The sequence below is a fragment of the Sceloporus undulatus genome, chromosome 6, assembly GCF_019175285.1.
Source record: "Sceloporus undulatus isolate JIND9_A2432 ecotype Alabama chromosome 6, SceUnd_v1.1, whole genome shotgun sequence".
In the NCBI taxonomy this organism is placed as follows: domain Eukaryota; kingdom Metazoa; phylum Chordata; class Lepidosauria; order Squamata; family Phrynosomatidae; genus Sceloporus; species Sceloporus undulatus.
Genome location: NC_056527.1, coordinates 152,743,145 through 152,750,011, shown reverse-complemented (window position 1 = coordinate 152,750,011; position 6,867 = coordinate 152,743,145). Strand labels below are relative to the sequence as shown.

At 45.2% G+C, this 6,867-nt stretch overlaps 1 protein-coding gene across 1 annotated transcript in view; it reads left to right on the top strand.

Moving 5' to 3' along the window:
* Positions 1–6,867, top strand: part of LOC121935535 — a 43,809-nt gene that overhangs the window by 5,576 nt on the left and 31,366 nt on the right. The window lies entirely within an intron of this gene.

Below are 6,867 nucleotides of genomic sequence, written 5' to 3'. Positions count from 1 at the left end.
CCAGTTCCAAGGGATGCTTGCTTGGTGTTCCCTCCCCCCTTTGCAGCTGTTTAAAGAGAGGCAAAAATGTGGAAGGAGCATCATGATGTGCTGGTATGGGCTTAAAAAGAAGGAGAGAGGAGTCTTTATCGCAGAACGGAGCACGGCTGCTACAAAGAAGTATTATCCATGTGGCCAGATAGCAAGTTCAAGGGATGCTTCATTAGCTGGATGCATTAGAGCAAGGAGAGGATGGAGCTGGTGAGAGAAAAGGAGGAAGGCACCTGGATAGGAAAGGGATGGAGGGAGACGCTTCTGCTAAATGGTCCCTGTCCAGGGAGGGCCTGGTCTTCTGAGATCTGTAGGAAGCTGGAAAATGCCAGGAGGTCACCAAGGGCCAGACACCAGATGAAGCAGGACAGAGTGATCCATCTCTTACATCAGGGTTGCTTAGTGGAATCTACAAATAAACGCGTTCCAGATGAATTTGGCCAAGCAACCCTTGTGTTGAATGGCAGGGTTGCACCACTGAACTGACAAAGCTGCAGCATTCCCACATTTTGTGGCATAGTAAGCATTGCATGGGTGGGATTCACCATTCCTGGGACTTTTTGCTGTGATAGGCCCCCTGAGTAGCAATTTTCCGGCTGGTGGATCATGTGTGGGGCATGTCAAAGGAGCATCTGACTATGCCTCATAGCCAGGTCCAGACCAATACCATCTTCTGCCAGGATCCAACAGGATCTCAGTGGATGATGTCACCAGTTTGCATCTGGCCAAGGGCCAGATGATTTTCTAAAACCCTGCACTCTCCACCAGCCACAGACCGGCCATCACAGCAAAAGCATGCCATGGGGAGCTATCATAGCAAAGCCATGAATCCCAGGGTGGGGTGGTTTTGGTCATTGTGGAGGGAGGAAGAGAATACCTACCTACGCAGTGACTGCAGTCATAAGGTGGACTTATACTTGTATATGTTTCTAACAGGATGGTGGCATAAATATGTGACCCAATGCCCAGCAAAAGTGTGTGTTCATCCATGCGGAATGTGCAAGTTGCATCCATGGGCAAAAGTGCCTTGCTAATCCATGCCTAGTCCTGTTTCTGCAACCTTGAACTATATGCAGCTGTTATACATCAGATTAAGATCTCCAACCATTTGGGAGATTCTCTCCGCCTGAGAGGATGGCAATTGCAAACCCCCTCTGAAGAAACATGGCAAGAAAAACCCATGATAGGTTCACCTTAGGGTCACCATAAGTTGGAAACAACTTGAAGGTCCACAACAACAACAACAACAACAACAACAACAACAGGACAACGACATGATCCCAGCCCTTGACCATGAGAGCTCCATCACTTTGTTGGAGTTTGGGAAGATTACCTTTTTTGGTCTACAACTCCCAGATTTCATCAGCCAGTATACTGCACCAAATGACAAATCTAACTTCAGTGGAAATTGTGAAAATGATCTGAATTTGAATTTTAAAGGAGTTATCCCAATGGTACTGGGCCTGGCCTGTTTTGGAGATAGGACTTGGCCACTTGAATAGATCTGTTAAAGTCTGGACTTAAACCCAGAGACTCCAGCCACCATTGCCAGCATGGCCACTGGAAGCTGCAACCTGAAAATACATACCCTTTTCAAATGCTGAGATTTCTCAATATACTTAATACCATTTTAGCTTCAAGAGAAAGAGAACTCAGTACAATGATATGGATGCATTCTTCTTAGGTCCACAACAGTCAGTAAGGACCTGCATCCTCATCACTCCAAAACCTTTTGGGCCAGTGGGTCCATTTGGAATTTTTTTAGAAAGTATTGCATGTTCCAGAACAAAAAGACCTGGGTCCCAGAGGGATGCTGGGAAAGGAAGACCTGTGCTTGGCTTTGAGGTGTCCCTTGACTGTCCAATTGTTTATAATGGGGAGGAACTTTATGGGCAGCTGGGCACCGTGTAAGCTTCCAGCAGTGTGCTTAGTGCCCACAGATGAGCCCAGCTATAGGTAAGGAAAATCAAGAGAAGACATCTTGTGCCCCTCCAAAAGTTGCCTGCAACTCCCATCAGCCCTAGTTATCATAGTCAATGGTAAAGGATGATGAGAGTTGGAGTCCAAAAACATCTAGAGGACCACAGTTGGACCACTCTGAGAGGCCAGTATTCTTACCTGATAGAAGATGGTTTTCTCTGTTCCACCAGCTTGTCTTATATACAAACTGGGACTTTGTTCCTCCCCTGTGCACCTGTAATCTGGAAGAAGTGAGTGACTCTACCGGTGTACAGATAACTTTCTCAGATTGCCACCATGCAGCTTCGAGACTTGGCATTGCTCTGTTTGACACCATCTTAAGTGCTGTAGTTCCATCCTATGGAATCTTGGGATTTCTAGCTTTACGGTCACCGTATGTTGAAAATACCTCAAAGGAACCCAACAATAACAGTAGAGGTGGTCCTGATGGGTGTGTGTGAAATGGATGTCCTATCTGAACAGCAAGGATTTTGGGGAACTCGTTCTGTATGCCTTTCTGCTTGCTCTTTTTACTCTTTTTTTCCTGCCCACATTTCCTGCTTACTCTTCTCTTTCTCTTGTAGAGTTTGGCAAGCTCTTCCCCTCTCTGCCTCTCTCTTCTTTTCTTATGCTGCTCTGTGCGCTGTCTGACTCAGGTTTATCACGAGCATCTGCCTTACAAATCAAAGTTTCTCGATCGCAGGCAGCTAACTCAGCCCTGCGTCTTTGGACTGGGATCTGATTCTTTTCTCCACTGTCAGCATAGCAGCAGAAGAACTGCAAATGCCTTGGAGAGCCAGGCGCCATTCAGAGTCAGAGAATGGCCATTTTTCTAAAGGGAGGACCACCCACCCTAGCCACCAAGAAAGATCTTTGGATCATGTTAATTGTTCCTTTGGCTCGTGATAATCATGGGCTTTTACCTCTATTTTAGATCCTTAGGCCCTGAGTTATTTATACCTGGTCATTGTTTTTCCTTGTTGTGGTTGTGGTTTTTGTCTCCTAGCACAATATTGACAAGAGGATTTTGACCATAGTTTTCTTTGATCGCTGGTGGTGGTGATGGTGAATTGCCAAAGCCAAGTCAACTTTGACTTAGGGCATCTCTATGAATGAGATGCCACCAAGTGACCCTGTTATCCATAGTCTCGCTCAGGACTTGCAGATTCAGGTCTGTGGCTTCCTTGGTAAGAGTTCCTTGACTTCAGCTTTTATGGCTCAATGCTATGGAATTTTGGGATTTGTAAGTTTTGTGAGATATTTAGCCTTCTACAAATCCCAGGCTTCCATAGCACTGAGACATGGCAGTGAAAGTGATGTCAAACTGATTTATTTCTGCTGTGTGGCAGCAGCTGCAGTCTTGCTTTGTTCTTACTGCCTTCTACCTTGTCAAGCATTTTATTGTCTTTCCTAATAAGTCATGTCTACTTGTGCCATGTCCAAAGTATAACTGTCTCAATTTAGTCGCCTTGATTTCTAGGGAGGGTTCAGGCTCAGTTTGCTCTTGAACCCATTTATTTGACAGTCTATGAAATTGGTAGAACACCCCTCCAGCACCACATTTCACATGAGTTGATTTTCCTTCATCAGCTTTTCCACTATCCAGCTTTCACAACCATACACAGAAATAAGAAATACAATGGCGTGGGGCAATTATGACTTCAGTAGTCAATGATTTATCTCAACCCTTAAGGATCTTGTCTAGCTCCTTCACAGCAGCCTGGATTAGAAGTTTTAAGTGTATTTATTCCTTAATGGCCAAGAATCTTTCTCCTGCCTTTAAAAGATGACAGCCTTCAGTTTGTGGGAAGGCCTCAGATGCATGATGAGAGAAACACGCACATACATACAGAGAAATAGAAAATACTGAAGCATCTTTTGAACACCTTTGCTCTTCATGAACATCATTCAAGGGTGGCAGTTGTGGTGCTTGCAGTAAGGACATGGTTTGCCCCTTATATACTTTATTTAAATGTCATTTATAAAGGGCGATATAAAGACACCATAAATCTCCAGCATGTGTTCTTCCTCCCTCTCTCCCTTTCTCTTTCTCAATCCTTCTTCATCTCAAAAAATGGAAAATTAACTTTTTGAGTATTGACCCTGAGCACCTCTATCCTTGGAGAAAGTAAGGACCTGTATAATGCTTGCAAGAGTTCATAATGCTTCATATATGGGTGAGTTGTAAGACCAGCAGGTCTTACAATAACCTCTAGAAGGTTTTTTGTTGTTGTATGCCTTCAAATTATTTCCAATTTATGGTGACCCTAAGGTCTATCATGGAGTTTTCTTGGCAAGCTTTATTCGGAGGAGGTGTGCCATTGCCTTCCCCTGAGGCTGAGAGATTGTGATTTGCCCAAGGTCACCCAGTAGGTTTCATGGCCAAGTGGAGAATGGGACCCTGGTCTCCAGAGTCATAATCCCACACTCAAACTACTATGCCATGCTGGCTTTAAAGGATTCAGGTAGTGTCGTTTTGCCTCGCTTGCAAATGATGGGTTCTGACCTAGCCTGATATCCTTTAAGATCCCTTTCAACGCTATGATTTGGTGAAGTTCACAGTATAGCAGCCATTTCTGAGCAAGAAAACAGGCAGAGTGAATGATGTAGAAGCTGAAGGTCTGATCAACTGAAAGCCATGGCAGGCATTGGTTGACTATGGGTACAGAACGATGCCTACTCTATTCCTCAGTGAGGCATCTTCTTTCCCTTTCTAGGCATTTTGGACTTCAACTCTATCCTATGAAATCTTGGGATTTCTAGTTTAATGGTCGCCGTAAGTTGAAAATGACTTGAAGGCACACAACGATAACAGTAGAGGTGGTCCTGATAGGTGTGTGTGGGATGGTTGTCCTATCTGAATAGCAAGGATTTTAGGGACCTCAGAGAATTCTTTCCAGGCATTTTGGACCTCAACTCCATCCTATGGAATCTTGGGATTTTTAGCCAGTTATCAGAGATTGTGTACTCTGTAGTCCAAATATACAGAAGGCTACAAATTATCCATCCCTGTTCTATCTCTTAGCTTCCATGAGATGAACTCCTAAAATGCTTTTTATTGCAAGTCAAGGGCTGTGCCCATTGGCGAGAAAGGCTGGCCTGGCAGCAGAGTCGGGGCATGGCGTCCATATGACGCATGCCCCAGCTCCATCCCCAGGGTGGCATGACACTGCGTGCTACACCACATGGTGCATGGTGTCTCTGCGCTCCTTTGGTGCTGCATCTGCATGATGCAGTGCTGAATGAACACTGTAAAGCTGTGGCGGCACAGCTATGGTGTACGGTTGCCACAGCCCCGATCTGGCTGTAAAAGCCGGCCGCTCAGACTAGAAAACTAGTTCAGTTCAGGAGTGAGAGAATCTTTGGCTCTCCTGATCTTTTGGGCTCCTACACTCAGAAGCCCCAGCTGGGATGGCCAAAAGTAAGGGATTATGGGAGTTGCAACTATCTGGAGGGCTGAAAGTTTCCCCATTCCCCAAATCTACCCTTGTCCTCACTGGAGTAAAATAGTCAAGGTGGGCATTAGATGTGAGGACTTTCTTGGGAGTTTTGCCAAAGTGAAGGCAATGGAAAAGACGAGAAAGACCGACAACTTTGGCAAAACAAACATATATTGACAACGGTGCAATCAGTTCCCTGGATCCCCTTTCCTGGCACTTTTTCTCCCTTACTCACTATGGATCGGAACATGAGAGCATCAAGGCCTTGCTTGCTCTTTTTAAAAAAGAACCACACAATATAAAACTTTCCTCGGTGGTTCTTTTTCACTCATCTCAGCAGTACTTCCATTTGGGAATGAAAGCTCTGTAATCGTATCCACTGTAGGCTTTTCAACAAAGGAAGATAATTCGTCTTTTGCTCTTACATAAACTTTTCCTGCCTCCCAAGGGTCCTTTGAGATCTCTAGCAGGCGGACTGCCTTTCTACGTTTGCAGAAATTTCCAAGAATTCAACTTTATACAGATAGTATCCAAGGACTAGGACTGAAAAACAAAGATTTCTGGTTCAGTACAGAACCACAGAGTGTTGTAAATGCAAAGAGAGTGGTAGAAGGTAGCTTCCATGTTGGTGGGGCAGTTAACCAACTCTGGCATGTAGCCCGAATTTTAAAGAAGCTAGGGCCTTGCCCTTGGTCTACAACTCCCAGAATTCCCAGCCAACAAGACCAATAGCTTTGTGTCTCACCAATAACCCCATAGGATCTTGGCTTTGGCCTACAACTCCCAGAATTCTCCAGCCAGCATGGTCAATTGCTCTGTGTTCCACCAGTAACCCCATAGGATCTTATCCTTGGCCTGCAACTCCCAGAAACCCCCAGTCAGCATTTGGTTCTGTGTCCACCACTAGTCCCATAGGATCTTATCAGAATACCCCATCCAACATGGCCATTGTGTTCTGTGTTCCACCAGTAGTCCCATTGGATTTTGCCCTTGGTCTGCAATCTCAGAATACTCCAGGCATCATGGCCAATAGGTTTGGCCTACCAACAGTCTAATAGGATGTTGGCCCTGGTCTACATCTCCCAGAATTTATCAGCCAGCATGGCCAGTGGCTCTGTGTTCCACCAGTAGTCCCATTGGATTTTGCCTTTGGTCTACAACTCTCAGAATACTCCAGCCAGCATGGCCAATGCCTTTGACCCATCAGCAGTCTAATAGGATCTTGGCCTACAGCTCCCAGGATATCCCAGACAGTATGGCCAATGGCAGAAGAATAGCAAGGAAAGGGGCCATCCCAGCCTCATTGGGGAACGAGTTCCAAACTCTGGAAGCATATATTAAGAAAGCCCTCTTCTTCTATGAATAAAATCTCCTTCCTCCTCTTTCTCCTCCATCTCACTCTAATTCCAACAGTCTATTTACACTACAGAAATAAAGC